This window comes from Anomalospiza imberbis, chromosome Z (assembly GCF_031753505.1).
Source record: "Anomalospiza imberbis isolate Cuckoo-Finch-1a 21T00152 chromosome Z, ASM3175350v1, whole genome shotgun sequence".
Lineage (NCBI taxonomy): Eukaryota > Metazoa > Chordata > Aves > Passeriformes > Viduidae > Anomalospiza > Anomalospiza imberbis.
In genome coordinates, this window is record NC_089721.1 from 73,396,144 (window position 1) to 73,414,669 (window position 18,526).

General features: G+C 43.5%; 1 protein-coding gene across 2 annotated transcripts in view; it reads right to left on the bottom strand.

Annotated features, from left to right (window-relative positions):
* The window catches only part of MSH3 (mutS homolog 3), a 91,870-nt gene that overhangs the window by 61,451 nt on the left and 11,893 nt on the right, over window positions 1–18,526 (bottom strand). The window lies entirely within an intron of this gene.

Sequence of the window (18,526 nt, forward strand, 5' to 3'; positions counted from 1 at the left end):
GTGCCAATGAGGGGGATTGTGCAGGTATTACAGCATGGAAGTTGATCAATACCCTTTTAGCAGAGCTTTCCAACTTTGCAGGAAAAACCAGACAGATTTTCTGCCTTACATTCTACATACCCCCACCTAAAAGGATCAATACATCTCTGAGGCCCAGCTCTCAAAAATGAGATTTAATTTCCACAACACATGTGCAACTAACCAGACTTGTCTCAGCACATGCTCAGTGATCCTTTTCTGCCTTCAACTGACTGATCAAATTAAGTTTTCAGTCTTTACACTCTCTGGGAGTCCCCTCTCCCCAACCCTTCTCAGGATGAGCAAACATCCTTCAAGCAAAGGAAAACACCAACCCCAGTCAGATGGTTTGTTCCTTGCCTTTTCCCCCTAGTGTCAGACAATACCTTTTTCTGACCCAGGGATGGGGCAGCTGAGAGGCGTTTCAAAAACTTTTGTTCCGTTTTCAGTCTCATGAGAAGGGTGAGACAATACAGACGTTATAATCCACGCCATCACAATCAGAAGTTGCTGTTTCCTAATTACAAAACACTCTAAGTGTTTCCTGGCCTATCAGCTCTAGCCACACCATGCTGTATGTGCCTTAAGGCCAATCATCTAAAATTACCCCTCGTGGGTCCCACTACAGTGCACCTTTCATAGCTCTGTCTCTCCAAAGAATCCAGTCTTGTCTGTAAGTCCACCTTTGGAAACTTGTTTGTGGCTCCATTTCTCTCTCAGCAGTATCTGTCCTGTTCCTGGGCATTTCTAAGTCAGCATTTCTTGTCTCGAGGTTTGCATGGGGATGCACACTGTGGGGGCCTTCTGCCAGGCCCTGAGAATTTTCCATAAATCCATTTCCCACATTTCCACCTCTCTCTTGGACAGAAAAAACTTCCGCGGTGGCCTTGTTCATCATTCACCGTGCACAGTGAAGTACACAAGGCACTGTCACTACTGATGCCACAATAACAAACAATAATAAACCTATTCTGCAAAGCTCCTTTAGCCAAGGTGCAAAACTCCATCCTTCACACAAGTCGTCTAACCATGATCCATCTTTTGTTTTATTTGATTTGTCAAGTCTCTCAGCTTCTGAAGCTGTTTGTGGATGGACACTGAATGGTCAGAGAAGTTCATACAACACAGTCCTTCAAAATCTCTACAAATCCTTTTCCCACACCCTGGCTCCAAGCCCCAGCACTCATGTGCTCGAGCAGCCCTTTTGGTAAATCAGCATGTGTTTCACTGCAGTGGTGCAGTGTTGGAGCCCAGGACATCCCTCTGGCTGCCCTGGCTGGCTCCAGACCTTGGCACCAAGTCAGAAACACCTGTGGCTTTGATTCTAGCCCGTGGAAAAAGCTGCCAACTCTGTGTGAGCAATTACAAGCCACAAGGGTTTGAGCAGTGTGATAGGGGAATTGACACAGGGTGGAAAAGCAGAATTTTGGGGTTTTTAGAATGGGGTTCAGGGATACAAGAGGGAGCAATCTGGGCGTGTCCTGGCCTTCTTTCCTTTCTTCTTGTCCTCCATGCCCTGCTGTGATGGTGACACTTTTCTGTTGGTTTAAGGTAGAGATTCACTGTCTAACATGGGTGGTGGGCAGTGGCACAAACCTGTAATCATCCCACAGGTAGTTTTGAGTACATAATGTGGGAGCCGCCCAAGGCTCGGGGCAGACTGCCGTGGCTCCTGCACTAGGCAGAGCTCGGCAGGTCAGAGAGAGAATGTTATAGACAAGGAGAAACAAACAGCCGTGAGAACCCGGCCTCAGGCATTCCAGAGCTCTCCTTCAGCAGCTGGGCTAGGGAACAAGGACTTTCACAGTGCTGGGGTCATTCCAAGCAAGCAGACCCCGTCAGTGCAGGAACACCCTTCAGCACTGTCTCACGAGTTAGGGATGACACCTGCAGAGCAGCACAGCACCTCTGAGTCAGCCTTCAAAGGCACAAGGGCCTTGCTGCTGACCATGTGTGAGCAGGGACTTAGAGAAGTATTTTTACACACAGATTTTAATTTTCATTTCTGCCTCTTTAAGTTTTCACAGCAATGACTACAGAAAAGCAAGGCTTAACAAGGTCTGAAGAGGTAATTTGTAGAATGGAAGTCAAAAAGGAAGGCTTTCCTTTCCATTTCACTGGATGGTTCATGCCACACCTGTTTGCTTTCTAATCATTAATTGGTGTAATTTTCTTTAATGCATTTGTGATTTTCTTCCCTTTTATAACCAAATGTATCCAACTCCTAAGCATAAACTCTGGCATATGATAGTCACAATCAATATATGTTCAGTGACTTCTGACAGTATTTTTATTTGTCAGCTCAACGAATGTGAAACATTCAAAATTATTCACTAATTTAAAATTATTAACTCAGTGATCTGCAAAGATTTTAAAATATTTTAATATTTGTATTGCAGATACAGCAACATCAACTATATATATGACATTCTGACTGAAGAGTATGCACCTGATATTTTAGATAAAGTTAAAAAAAATGGAAAGTTATAGATTCAATACGTGAAAAAACCTAAATTTTTAACAAGATGCATGAAAACAAAGTTTGCTGCAGAAGGTTTTCATGTGTGTCCTTTGTGCAGCAAGATGATCACCAAAGGCCATTGTCCTGATTATAGGCAGGGTGATGAGTCGATGCTTATTTTATCTCTCCAGCCACCAATGCCTATTTAAATCAGAAGTCAATTCACCATCAGCCTCTGTAAACATCACTCTTGTCAGGAGCTCCAGATGAGCTGCAGTTCATCTCTTCCCAGCTCCCTGAAAACAAGCCATGCTCTCAGCCCCTGAGCCCCTCAGAGATCAACTCAACCCCTCAAAGCTCCCTCGGCCCCCCTGCCCCGTCCTTCTGCACCCCCTGGGCTGGACACTGAGTGGCCAGGGAGGGATGAGCCCCCCGTGCCCCCCAGCAGAGCACCCTGCTCCTCCCAGCCCTGGCACTTGGAGCAGACCTGCCTCTGCTCTCGAGACAAATTACAAAACCTGCCCAAGGACATGACCACCACCCACAGCCAAGGGTCTGACATCAGTGTGCCCACAGACAGCTGAATAAAGGATGGGATCCTGCAACACACAGAGGCACACCACACTGCAATAATGCAATAAATAATGGAATAATGCAATACTGTAATAAATAATGTAATGTATAATGTAACATGTGCCTCCTAACCTACACTGTCTGTGCTCCTGTTACTGGAGGGACTGATTTATCTGTCACCCTGCTGGCAAAGTGACAAAGGATCAACACTGCTGGGTTTAATTCCTCTATTTATCTGACAATTCAATGCATCAACTTAAAATTCATGGCTTAACAAGTGCTGTAGGAAAAATATTTAAAAGAGAGCTCTCCGTTTGACAGAAAGGTCTCTTAAGAAAAACATTTATGAAAACGCTAGAAGCTAAAAGAGAACAACATAAATAAAACTAATTTACAGAAACTGACTCAAGATATCTAAAAAATAGTAAGACCTTTTAGTAAGAATGAGCTTGCTTTCAGCACGAGAGCTAACTGCACTTGGCTGAGTAAAGCAGGAACTTCATTGCTCCTCTACAATTCACAATTAAACAGGCATAAAGTAATAAAGGCTTACTGCAAAACAGACACGTCCAAACAGAGTTTCTTTAAAGCTCAGCAATTCCTCCTAAGGAAAGCAAGTAACTGCACAATTTTACCCTTATCCTGCCATGCCAATTCTCCTTTAGTACATTCAAATGCAGAGGTGCACAGACCAAAATTTCCCTGCACAGCCCTGTATCACAACACAAGGACACCAATGATGCAGAATTTGGGAAGGTGTCTGCTCCTAAAATTTTTACTTCTGATGCTAAGCAGAAGTGCAGATTTGTAAAGCATAAATGATTTGTTTATTAAAACTTAAAATTTATTGATAAATTTATTATAAGTGCTCTTAATATGACAAATTTATTCAAACTGCTCTTTTCTCTGCATTCCTCATAGTTTATTCTGCTGGGATGACCAGTCTGTCACTGCAGGGAAAAAATGCCAGCACTGCCCAGCAGGGCAAGGCAACCTGAATGCATCAGTCCTTTCAGATATCCAAGCACACTGTGTCACCTTCCCTTATCACCACACCTGGCAGAAACTGGGTTTCCTTCGCTTGTCACCACTGGGTTACCTTGATTATCCAGCCTCTCCTAGCCCAGGGTGATGCCTTAACAAGGCTGACCTAGAGCAGAGGCTGGACAGAGCTAGAGAATAAAGCAGGGATTTATCAAAAGGATCTCCTCCATGGATCCACCTTGGGCAGCACCAGAGCCCAGCCAGGGCTGCACCCAAGATGAACCCAAATGGTCCCAAAATGCACGAGCGCTCCCGGGGGCTCTCACTGTGATCAGCTCTGCTCCATTGGCACATTGCAGTTCATTGTCCCATTCCAGCTCCAGCCCATGCAGTCCCATCCTGCTTGTTTTTCTCTCTCCAGCCCACGTTGTTTGTGCTCCTGGGCCTGAGGTTTGGATCATTTGTCCTTGGTCCCCAGCTGGAGAAGGAATTGTTTTGTCTCCCTGCTCTGTGCAGAGAGCTCACCATCCCCTGATATGGAGCCCAGACCCACACACCAAAGCAGGACAGAATCTGAAAAATAGAAAAGTTAAACCCTGAGGCATTAGGGGGGCTCAGTTCTGAGTGTGTCTGTGGAAATGAAGAACCATCCTCCCTTTTTGGGTGAGCCTTGGCACGGAGCTGCAGCAGCTTCTCTGGCAAAGCCTCAGGGACATTTCCAAGCAGTTGTTCTTTTGGCATGGAGCACACACATTTTTAGAAGCACAGCTTTTTCTGCAGGCAGAGTCAAGTGTTTCCCCACATTTGCTCTGAGCAGCTTTCAGATGCCAGAGATGAAGACTGCTGTTGCAAAAAACCAGCAGCACAGTCACCTTCTCTGAATATCTGACACACATGGCTGCTGCCCATGAAAACCAAACAGAAATCACCACATGGCGTTATCAGCATGTTACATACAGCACAGCACGCCACAGCACCTCCAGCTTCCAAAATGCCCCATCCCAAACCCCTCCTCAATGCCAGAAGCTGCTGAAAAGCCCAGAAGCAACTCTGACACACTTTAATATACATACACATATATATGTGTATCTGCCTACTCACAGGCATGGTACACATACAAATGCATACAGACACACAGAGAAAAACTTGAGGAAAACTCCTTGCTTGCCTTTTTCCATCCAAACTACCAACATTTCTCAACACATTTTCTGATTTTCTCAGGAAGAACTACATCTGAAAAGAACTCCAACCACACTGACAAGCCTGGAGCCTGGAACCAAGGAGTTCTAAGAAAACATTCTTTTAGCTTTAGGAACTCAGAGGCAGGAGCTGCCAAAGAAATGGAGTAAGGATAGAGAAGAGCAAAGGGCTGTGCAGGCTCTGCATGAGACTGCATCCCCTCTGTCAGGGCAGAATTAGGTAGCACAGGACAAAACACAAGCACAGCTGTATTCCAGCAGCTTCTGCCCTCACAAATAGGAATCTTCTTCAGGCTTCTTCCATCTGCCTATCTGAAAAATGGGATGAGACACATTGAGACACTCATGTCTGGGAAAGTAGAAGGGATCAAGGACTGCTAGGAAATTATTTATTATTAGCACCTAGGAATAAATAGCCAGGATGAGCAATAGTCAACACTGAAATAAGACAATCCCAGCACATCAATTTAATTTCCCTCAATTGCAGAGGAGCTGGCTGTGTGGACGGGGAAGACGCAGATCCTGTACCTGCTTGATCTCAGGGAGGCTATTTCACAGCTTCACACGTCCTCAGAGCTGGTGTGCAGAGCATGATTCACAGGGAAGTGCTCTCACAGAGCCCTACCAAACAGGCTGGAGAGCGGCACTCGGGCTGGCAGCAGCGCTGCCTGTGAGACGAGGCGAGCGTTCTGAGCTCAGCACTGCCCTGGGAGCACCCTCTGCTCCAGCAGCACTCACAAAGGCAGTCCCAGAGAGGACAACTCCAGCCCACGCAAACACGGCGTGAGGCTGAGGCGGCCGCAAAGAGCGCTGGAGACACCAACTCGCACTGTGGCAGAGAAACCCCTGAAATGTACCCATTTTCTCCATCATGTATGGCTGTGAACAAACACATGGAGGGACAAATGAAGCCCTAATCCCTGATGTAGAAGTTCTTTCCATTCAACACCCCAAGAGTGTAGAGTTTACTAGCTTTAACATGACTGATGACAATCAATATGTTCGCGCCTATCTTTAAAATCTCTTTCTACCAGGGTGCAAGGCTCAGTTTATCAAGTAGATCATCAAAGCATGTCCCATCTCAGTGCCAGCACAGGGCAGCTCCTACCCAGTGACCAGCACTGCTTACAGGAACTGCCGTGCTCTGTGCAGCTATCAGATCCCACAGCTCTTCAGAGCCACCACAGTACCTTGCCCACACGTCCAGCAATATTGACTTCCCTTTATATATACAGATATATATTTGTATATTTCAAATAAATACTGGAATACTCGACTAAGGTCATTGTTTATTTTCTAGTATGTTCAGCTGTCTGTTCATTATGGTCTATCTAATATGATACTGGTGGTTCTTTGTTCTTAGCTCAGATTGCTTTTATCCAAGACGTGGGGAGGCTGCCACTGGAAAGACATTTTGGGAGGTAAGCTGAACTTCTGCCTGTAGTTAAGAAGTGTTTTGCAGGAGGTGTACAGAAAAAGATGCTGGGAGGATGCAGCTCACACTGGTCTGGTCTCACCAGAAGCCTGGACCAATGTGCCCTGTGCTTGTCCTACTGCTCCCTCCCCCTGCACCGTGACAGAGATGTGCCACATTCAGTCTGGTAAGGGTGCACAAGGGTGTCCCCAAAACCAGCAGTTCCTCCAGTCAGGATTATGACAGCCAGCAAAAGTCTCTCTCCTTGCAGAGCTTCAAGCACATTAAAAAAAACAAAACAAAACAAAACAAAACAAAACAAAACAAAAAAAAAAAAAACACACAAAAAACACAAAAAACCCCCCCAAAAAAAAAACAACCAAAACCAAACCAACAACAGAAAAAAGAAATCAAACAGCAACAAAAACCAACCGCAAACAAGCAAACAAACCAAGGCAACAAGAAGACAAAACAAAGCACAGGAAAACCCTGCCCAGTATCTGCCATACTACACAGACAGTGATGAAATAACACTACTTCTGTTACACCCCACGATGGATAAACAGCTGTTTCTCAAGCATTATGGAGCATTTCATATCCCTGTGTTTTTCCCAAGTCGTAAATAAAATCTTAATTATCTGTGTTCTTTCCCATCAGGTAGGGTCATTTTCTGAATTTTCTTTCAGTGTGGGCCTTAAACTTCATACAACAACGTACAGCTGGACAAGGAAACAATAAAAAGGGAATAATTACTCATTTAATTCAACACTATCTCTTACTATTGTGTCTGGTCTCAACTGCTGTGCAGCTGCAGCTCTGTGTGTTTACATCACTGCGCTTCCTGACTGCCACAGCACCCCTCTCTGATTCTCTATTCTTCACACTACCACTGCTGCTGTGCTTTGTAATTTAACATTAAATCTGATTTTGCTCATACCCTTGCTGGTGATTTTTTGAGCAAGCTCAAGCACATTCATTCAGGACACCACTTAATACTATTTTAGCTTCTTTTTGAATTACAAAGCCTTTCAGAAGGTTTTTTACCAAAAGGGGCCTTCTAAAAGCAAGTCCACAACCAGACAATAGGTTGGCAGATAGAAAAGTTGAGTTCTGTATTACACATTATATAACTCAAGATTATTACCACTTTACTTTGCACCACTTAGGAAAAAAAAAAACAACAAACAAACTTTGAAGTGCTTAAAAAATATTACCAATAAATTAAATAATAAGAAGAGCACGACTAAAAGAAACCAAGGAGTTCTGGACAGGTAGAGGAAAGGAAAAGATGACAGAATAGCCTTCAAAAAATTAGTTTTGAGACTCTAACACAAAAGCGTGGGCTATCACCTTGTTCTAAACAGCAGCATTTCCACTACCTCTTGAGAACCCCCCAGCACCCTCAGTGTATATCACACAGCCTCCCCAAGTGACTGCACAGCTCTTTGTCCCACAAGGACATGTGCTGTCTGATCACACTTGTCCCGACTGACAGGAACACGAAACGTTCTCATTTTCAGCAGCAAAAACTTCTGAGCACAAAGCACTTTTCTCTGTCTCTCCTGTAATATTTTTGCAAAGGCTCCCCACCTACCAGATCTGTCAGTGAAGTCGTAACCATTGTGCTTCTGTCAAATCTCTGCCTACTGCCATCAGCACTCACCATCACAACCCCTCTCTAGCATCAGGCTGATGGAGGAAACAGTCAGTAGAAAACTTCTTATTCAAAGACATATCTTCTCCAGCAGCAGAAATAACAGTCTAAATTCAGATTGAACAAATCCAAGCTCAATGCTTAATGACATTTCCCAACTATTTCAATTATCCCCCCTTCCCCTATGCTGTGTGTGAGCACAAAAATCTCCCAGCATTTTAATTTCAACATATTTGAAACTGCACTGGCCCTCACAATTCTGGAAGGTACATGGGTCATACACATAAATATGCAAAACATAGAGTGCTTTGTCCAAAAAACAAAAGTGTTTCCTAGGTGAGGCTGTTTAATTCAAAATTAAAAGCAGACAGCTACAGCACAACATACTTCAAGGAAGAATCCTAAATTCAAGTTAATTACTTCTTCAAAGGATTGAAGAGAGCCCCAAAACAAAGCTGAAAGCTGCAGGATGTATCAGCCACAGAAAATCCACAATGGTTAGAAAGACACAGATCTGCTGGAGGGCTCCGGGGCAGGCACAGAGAGGGTTTGGGCTCTGCAGCATCTCTGTGCCGGGCTGAGCCTGCGGGAGCTGGGCTGGGGCAGCTCCAGAGGAACCTTCCAGCCCTGTAATTCAGGGAGTCTGTGACACAGCATTACTGCTGAAGGAGGAATCAGATTTGCCCAAGTAATTGGTGAAAAGATACTCTACAAGCACAGACTAAAAACATCAATAGGAAGTTGAATGGAAGTCACCACCAGGTTATGAAACATCATTTCCAATGATTATGTAAGAAATAACTGAGATGGTGACAGACAGGGTCCATCCATGTCTCTGCTTTAAATCACTCTGAGCTAACCTCCCACACTGCTGCCACAACTCTACCTGCCAAGAACTGTCAGAAACATAATTCCTGTTCTTTAATCACAAGAATTGCTGTGGAAATTTACAAGGAGCGCAGAACATCCAACACAGACCTCAGTAAGAAAGCACACTGCCTCTGCAAGCAGCAAGGTCACACCTGGATCTTCCACCCATCACTGCACTGAAATGATTTCAGTTCAGGGGATTTAGGGTCATGCTCAGGAGGGGACCCAGGTGCTGCTGAGGCTCTTACACACCTTGCTTTGGGCTGCAGAGACACGGAGTGCCTGGCTTCCAGCTCCCTGTGAGAGAGGCTCAGAACCTCGTGTGACAAGCACACAGACACTGGCACAGAGCTGTCCTGGAGGGGGACAGGACATGCAGAGTCCCAGGCCTGCAGGTGGGGGAGGCCAGGGAGCAGAAGGCTGTGCTCTGGGGATGGACGAGCTGAAAGGCCACAAAAAGAGACAAAAACCTCAAAAACACCAAAAACAACCCCCCCCCTCCAAAAACAACCCCTAAAAATCCCACAAAAACCAAACAAAACAACTAAAGATAAAAATACAGCCCACTGAATCCTGTTGATAAATGCTCAGGCATCATGTAAGATTACAGACCGACTTAGTCAGAAAAGGTAAAATCAAAATTAGCCCATAATACCTCAGTTTAATTTAAACATGGAAGGAAAGTATACACGTTACTGTGTTTTCAAGCTATGCTGGTAGGTTATTGCACATGGCACTCAGGCAGAAGACCTGCAATTGTACTTTAATTCTTTGTTTATTCTAAAAAGTTATAATAAAAAGGAGAAAAAAATCAAAAATGTATCGTCAGGATTTTGATAGTTTTATCCAGATCTTTTTGCACAGATATTCTAGATTATTATCTTTGATAAATAACTATATTCAAAATAAGTACCTGATCTATACCCGAATCTGAAAATTCTGGATACCTGCTCCTCTGGGTACTAGCCTTCATTAAAAAAAAAAAAAAAAAAAAGTGGAAAACACATTCACTCAGGCTGCAGAGGAAGAGAAAACCAGCACGGTGATTGCATTCCATTATTAGGGGGCTACAGCATATGTCAAATGAGGACAGACTAACGAAACTGAATTTACCTGACATGGGGAAAGTTAAGAGGGCACCTTCCACCACCCTGGGGGCATTCAGGAAAGCCTGGAGCAGATTCTGCTGAGAGGTGCGTGGACAAAACCAAGCAGCCATGAGCTGCATTCCCTCCCACAAGACCAACTGAACACTGAAACAGGTGATGCAGTGAAGCTGGGGCTTCCTTTCCTTGAGTGCTTCCCAAAGTGGACAAAAACGTGGAACACCTGAGCTCCAGAGCACTCATCCAAGCCAAATTTTCCCAAGATTTTGAGAAAAAAAAACATTCTAAGAAACTGTGTAAGTCATCAGGTGTGTTATAAACCAGCTGTAGACCAAGTACACAGATAAGAACAAGAGCACAGGGACTGGCTGCGCAGCCACTGCTCCTGCAGACCCTTCTGTGCCACAGGAAAGAGGAGAGCACACAACATCTAATGCACTGTTAACACAGCCCACTGAGGGGCTCTGGGATGGGCCTGAAGCCTGCTCTGTGCTCACACCACAGCTGATCGGCTTGCTCCTCACCTCAGGAACCCAAGGTCTGTGCTCTGAGGAAAAAAAAAAGGGATTTTCCACACCAGAATTCCCTTAGCCTGTGCTCTTGTAGAGGACTTCACCCACCTACAAGGTAAGAGATATCTTCTTATTCCCTTATCAATGGGCAAACTCCATCTGCAGCAGAACATACCACTCAAGCCAAATATCCAACCAGATTCTTCAGCTGAAACTGTGGCACAAAGTCTCATTTTTTTTTGGTTTTTGGCATGTGTAACTCACTGCTCACATTTCATTCTCCTCTCACGCCACTGACAGAACCACTTGAACTAACTCCATCCAAAAGGATATGATAGATTATGTAACTACTTCATCCTTCCCTTTTTTCTCCTTGTCTTGGAGGTTCAGCATTTGGGACACTAGCACATTCAAGTACCCTCTACTCTACAGAAATAAAAATTTTAAAGCCACAGCAGGATCTTCCAGACGTCAGCATCTGTAATTACAGACGTCACCACAGACCATAAAAAACCCCAAGTATTAAACAACGCCATCCTAAAAATCAAACCCACTGCTCTGAATACATTTCAATAACCAATCCAAATTTGCCTTTGTACATGGCCTGGACCTTGCAAAGCCTTTTTACACTTTTCCAAAAAAGATCCAGCTGTGTGATGCTCCAGTGCATTGTCCCCAGTGACCTCACAGCCGAAGGAGGCTGGAAAAATATATTACCCCTGATTTTCTTCCAGAAATGTCTCCATCTGAGGTCTCCACCTCTGATTAAAATAAAATGACTCCCAATTCCCACCTCACAAAGACACTTTCAAATATAAATATAATATGCAAAGTTCTGCTCTGGCCCCACTCCTTTATTCTTTGCAATTACTGGAGTTATTCTCCTTCAATGCTGTCAAACCGTGGCAGCACTTGGAACAAAAATTTTAAGATGTGAGTAGGGTGATGAATATAACAATAAAACCAAGTCTGAAGTGAGAAAGAAACTCCTTAGGAAGTAATCTGAATGAAAGCAAGAGAAGACATAAAAGAGCAGGAACCTGTATTGTTACATGTGTTAACTTGGCAATTAATACTGCTTTCATTCTGCACTCAAAAACCAGAAGAGGCTTCAGGGTTTTGGTACTGTGCATTAAGTGCATGCTATTATTCATAATTCTACCTCAAATACAAATGTGGTTCTCATACATCTAATTAAAAAAAAAAAAAAAAAAAAAAAAAGCCCTGCAAATGGTAGGCAATTGTTGAAATAAGGCTTCAAACCCTGAGAGCTGTGTGCCATGGCCAAGCTCTGGCTTCTGAAAGGAGGAAGAAGTTGCTGAGTTTGGTCATGACCTGCCTTGCACAATGAGAAGTGTGGCTTTGACACAAAGCGAGGGTGGTTTCATCCCCAGAGAGTCCCTATTTCGGGAGCTCTGCAGCTCCCACACTCTTCACAGCTGGGCAGCTGGAATGTGGGACGGGTCCAGGAGCCCTCCTGGCACCTGGGGACAGCCCTGTCCCAACCTGGGAACCAGCTCTGTAAAACCACAGGACAAAACTCTCTGCCCCTGCAGGAAGATCTGCTCAGCCTCAGCCCCAAAACACCATGGAAATCTCTCTGCTGAAGCAGAATTTGGCAGGAGCAATTTCTCATCTCCCTCAGATAAAGAGCTTTGCATGTTTTGCAATGGTTTTAACAGAGGCTGCTGGACAGATACATCTGGCTGGGCAATTACACTTGTAATTAATGTCTCCTTTGATAATCTGATACAGATTTAAGAGTCCATTAAATGTGATGAATTGAACTTGTTAATTTTTCAACAAATCATTTCAGGCTTTCCTGTGAGATGTACAAAGATGCTTAAACACAGTCTCATCTCTAACAGAATAAATACAAGTAGAGTGTTAACAATTATATCCCCTGTATAAAATATTTTTGCCTTATTCCACATTCCTGTTATCCAAGAGTGGGATGTTTTCACCAGAAATTGTTATTTACCTTGATTTCCTCCCCTGTGAAAAGCTATTACAAGAGAAAAAGCAAGGCAGTTCTTCCCATGGGTAAATTTAGCATGTAACTTAACAGATGCTGTGCACTATGTATTCTTTCTTTCTAAGGATTTACCATTAAGGAGCCAACTGCAAAAAGCCACTTAAATTATTTTAGAAATGGAACAAAAAAAAAAATTCGAGGAAGAAGGTGAAGGCAGCTTGGGCCAAGTGGTATGCTTTTAAGGAAAAAAAAAACCAAGAAAGAATTCTAAATTGAAATTCAATTCATCTCATGTTTACACTTTGGGGGCTGGCAATGGTTCAGCTCAAAATATAGTTTTAAGTATCACAAGGCTGCACATCACCTCTGGAGAAGTGAACTGAAAACAGAGGTGGCAGACTTCTGTCTTTGTTCTGCCTGGGGCTTTTCAAAGAAGTCAAAAATTGAAGAAATAAATAGTAACTTAATTCTACAGACAATGGATACTTACTCCAACTTATTATATTTTGTAACTCAAAATCTAAGGAAATTAAGTGATAAATCCTCTTTAAAGTGATAAATCCAACCTTTAATTGGTTGGTTATTACCAACCAATTAAATGGTTACAATATTAGAGGGAGCAGAGAGATAAAAGTACTAAGTGAAACTGAGTTTTTTTTTGTCAGGTAAAAGATTTTTGTTCACAAGACACAGATTTTTGTTCACAGTGTCTTCTAAAATGCAAGAAGTTGTATTAAACTTTAAGTTGTATGTGGTTGTTTTAAAATACAAGAAGCTGTTGGCATAATCTGTCTTTAAAGAATGTTCCCAGCAAAATCCCAAGAACTCCTTTCACCCAGCTCAACATGAAGGGTACTGCTCTAGATTCTGCTCATGGTCACTGATGAGCCAGAAGTATCTGAAAACACACCCCTACTAACACACATTTATTCCTTCACGTTTTTGAAATCCTTCCTGTGCCCAGGCTGCAGCAGAGGGATTTCAGATCCTGCTGAGTCCTCTCTCACCAGCCAGCTGCAAATGTACCGCTCTCAACATGGCCACACTCAGGACAAGCTCTCTTTCCTTAAAAAACTATCAGAAAAAAGGGATTATGTTAAAAGAAAGAGGTTTCTTGGTGTTTGTGGGAGTCCATTTCCTGCTGCAGCTCTCTATGATGCCACAAAAACTTTTGCCATGATCAGACAAAAAGGAGCTGAGGGAACACAACTCCTTAACCCTCCTTAAGTCAATTTTTTTACTTGACCCACCAGCAGCACTCCAAAGCTGCTGGTGAAACTCCACGCTGGGGCTCCTTTCCTCAGTACATTAAAAACCAAACGCGTTACTCTGCAATTAATAACATCTGATAGTGTGCTAATTATATACCACAGGATGATTAATTGATAGAGTGCATGCCTTCCCCTCTGCCATGGCTCAAAAATTACATCACAGCTTTGAGTGCTGAACAGCAGATTCCAAAACAAGCATTCCAAAATATAACTTAATTGAAGTTAATTACAAGTGCATTTGATGATGGCATTTATGAAAGCATTTCTTTGCTTAGGCAGCCCAAGGGCACTGGCATTCAGATTCTGGTGCCAGGTCAGCTCTGTGCTCTGACTCTGGCTGGGTCCAAAACCTGGGGCACATGTGATTTCTCACACCCTGACTGCTTTGCCACACAGGGCTATTTCCACCTAGATTAACTCAAAGCACCAATCCCACTGTTACCTTCCAGAGACAAACCAAGCTGGGATTTTTTCTCAAAGCCATGAGGAATAACAAATGTACTTTATTGGCAATATACACAGGATGCATTATGGTAAGGCTTAACTTCTCCACTTCAAGATGCAAATTCATGTGCTATCTTTTCAGATAATTAAAACAGCTTCACAAATCAATAAATGCTCTAAGTAAGGATTTCTGACAGCTACACAACTGTTTCCCTTTAATTAAAGGCTTTTTCCCCCCCTCTTCCTAGCTCCCTTTCTCTCAAATGAATATGTTTTTCTTTTTTGGGTTTTTTTTTGGGGTGTTTTTCTTCCTTGGTTTTAGTTTTGAGGTCTTGTGTGTGTGGTTCTTTTGTTGTTTTAGTTTGGTTTTGGTGGTTTTGAAGTTTTTTTTGGGTTTTTTTTTTGGTTTTTTGGGGTTTTTTTTGCCTAGAGACAAAAAAAACAGCACTGCCCTGGGAATGGGTTTGATGGATGGACTGTGCAGGAATCAGGAATCAGTAATCAGTTGGTTGTGCACATCCAGAGGGCAGTGGTCAAAGGCTGAGTCCCAGTGGACATCAGTGGCCTGCCCTGGGGTCAGGGCTGGATCCAGGCTGGGCTGAGCAGAGGCCGCAGCCCTGGAGGAGCCCCGGGGGTGCTGTGGGCACGGCTGGGAACCCAAACCCTGTGCTGGGCTGAGCCCCAAAGCCCTGTGCTGGGCTCAGCCCAGAGCCCAATTTCTGATCTGCCCTGTAATAATAAATCAAACAGTTGCCAAAACATGCTAATAAAGGCTTTAGAGTTTTATTTTTCCTACTTCTGTTTATAAGGTAAGGGTTTTTTCCCCTGTGTAAAAGTTAACTTCTTGATACCAAGAAACTGGACAAACATCAAGACCTAATTGTTCTTTATTTAATAATTTCTACCTCAAATGGAGGGGAGGGAAAGGAAGTCCACACCCATGAATGTTACTAATCAGTGCAATAATGCCACAAATGCAGCTGCTGAACACAGCACATTTTCCATGCTTTGCAGTCACGTGAGAAATAATGCACTTTTGAGCCAGGTGTAAGTCTGGGAAAGCTCATCAGAGCTTTGGCCTGGGGGGAAATTTACAAAAACACAAGGGCTGGGCAAGGCAAGGCCTGCAAATGTTAGCAGTGCTAACATTTTTTATCTAATTTATCATCCAGAGTAAGGACAGTGCACTGCATTCTGCATTTGGACACAGGGCTTTGAAACTGCCTCTTCATGTCCCTGCAGCAACAACTCCACGTGCATGGGGGGACAGTAATTCCACCTAGAGGACATCCCAAACTGTGGGGGGCAGTCAGGCAGGTGTGGCAAATCAATACACTTCACTCTTCAGCAATTTGTCAAACAAGAGGTAAGCCCCACACTTCCCTCCCCTGCAATGCCACAGAAGATAATGAATGCCACTACTGAGAACAGCAGCATGTCCTGACTGAGACTGGATAAAACTGCCAAAAAACACCATCCAGCAACTCTTCCAGGCCACTGCATGAGGTGACAATGCTGTGGTGGAATTTTTTCCCTTGTCCATTCAGAAGGAGACAGCTCTGACATGACACCTCAAGCAGCTGGCCGCACAGACCATGGGCTGGACTCCCAGCAGGGCAAAACACCTCTTTGGTCAGTAAATACCTGTTCACTGATGCATTTGGGGTTTGTATTTACAGAAAACAGCCCACGTGCTGGTTTTGCACTTCAGTTGCCTTTTTCTTCCCTGCTGCAAATTTAACTGCTTGCAGCTTCCATTGACTCAGAACATTCTCAAGATGGTTGTCACAGCTTGCCTTTCACTTAAAAATCCATGGGAACATTACAAGCTATGAAACCACTGTTTTTTATGATCACCAGCCCTTTACACACTCCTCTCTGTTCCACCACTTAATGTGCAATGCTGTTTACTCTCAATGTAACTATCTGGGGTCTTGTTTTTGCTACTACAACCCTTCCTGTCCTTGCTCACCTACAAACCTCAGGAGCTACGTAAATAAATGCACATGCCCTTCACAAAAAAAAAAAAAAATCCTCAACATTAACTACATGAATGATCTGAGCAACCAGCAGTCACATATAGAGACCACAAAATTAAAAGCATTTTGTACACAGTAGTTACAAGTCAGAGTTCATCCTAGCTGAGCTGCTACTTGACTGATGACATAAATCCATAACTCTGTCCACGAGAGCAATTAGCACTGAACAGCACCATTGACCAAATGTAATAAATCCACTACAGCTCACTCTAAGAGACCATGACAGAAACTGGAGAGGAACAAACCTGCAGAGACCTCACCCAATACCGTTTAAAGCAGAGGCCACTGCTAAACCAGAGGGCTATTAGCACTGCACTTAGCAGAAAGAGATTGAAATTATTTTGCAGAGGTCCTGAAACACAAATTAAAAAGGCTTGTGTTGAACATAATGATGGAGGTTCACCTGCTTGAGGGATTCCATCATGCCTGGAGAGGGAGGATGAGCTTTAGCTCTCAATGGGTTTCTGAGAGAGAAGGGAATTCCAGGGAACCAACTCCAAGCCAAAGACTACTGCAGTACCCAGGAGAGAGCAGAAACCTGAACCCCATATTCAGAACCTTAGGGTCATCACAGGCAACAAGCTGCAGACTACCTGCAGCCTAAACCAAACAGCACAGACGCGGGTGGAACGCTGTGGGTTTAAAGTCACTTGTGATCAGTGTGCTTCCACAGGGTGTCCAAGAACGCCACAGCATGAAACACTGCAAAAAAAAAAAAAAAAAAAAGGGGCAAATGGAAAAAAGAGGAACAATGGAGTACTCTGAAGATGCACTGAATTTTTCAGGGAAACAAGGAAGGGGCAATATGAGAGGAGCAAAAATATCCCAAAGGAGCGTCAAGGACAATGTCAGGAGATCAATACAGGCCAGGTTTTAAAGCAGCCAACATGTTAAGGAGGGTGGGTGCTGACCCTTGACCAGAAAGAACTTGGAGTACAAAACACTCTGGTCTTGGGAAAAAAATAAAAGTCTTGAAGGCAAGATTTTTTCTTTGCTTTCTAGAAAGAAGGAAATTAAAACCATGACAAGATTTTGTTCCAGGCGGGTCAGCACTTGCAAACAGATGTTACTAACAGTTTGGGAACAGCACAGTACCCACCAGAACAGTTTGTCCTGAACCACTTTTTGTAACCTACTTTTAATACAAGCTTTGCTTGTTGAGGGAAGGCTCTTCACTGGCCCCCAGCTCAGTGTGCAAGAATAGTATTTTCTAGTCATTAAATCCACTCTAGAATAGTAAAGAATTAAAAAAAAAAAACAACTCACAGAAAATGAAGGGAAGCACAGAGACTTTCTACTCTTGGCAGTGTAAAGGGGCACCTAACTAACTTAGGGCTTCTCTCACAAAGCTGCAGCGCTTTACCTTAGCTCAACATTTTATTTCATTATTTTGGTAACCCTAAGCACAGTCTTAGTGCTGGCCACATCACCTTGCTCACTCAGTGCCAAGCTCTAGTACACAACATTCAACACCAAATCACCCCTGCTGCAACTCTCACACTACACAGCAGGAGTAAAAAGACTTCTTTTCTCTTCCTCTTTCCCTTTCTCCCCTCTTCTATTTTCTTCCTCTTTCTCTTCCCCTTCTCTTTCTCTTCTCTTTCCATTCTCTTCTCCCTTCTTCCTCTTTCCCTTCTCTTCTCTTTTCTTCCTCTTTCCCTTGTCTTCCCTTTCCTTCCTCTTCTTCCCTTCTCTTTCTCTTGTCTCCTCCCTTCTCTTCTCTTTTCTCTCCTCTTCTCCCAACCTCTCCAAGCTCTAGTCTCTTGGGATTACTTCTCTCTCCCAATCTCCACCCTGTTTTCATCATCCCAATGTTTTTCTGCTGCATCCCTAACACACAAAGAGATGAAGACCCTTCTTGAACCACAGGACCTTGTTCCCGCTCTTTTATTTAGAAAGGTCTTTAAAAAATTATGGAAATTTAACTTTTTTACAGCTCAGGGAAGATTCTCAACCACAGGTTTTAGAAAAGAGCTTTAAAAAGATGAAATCACCAGATACTGGGC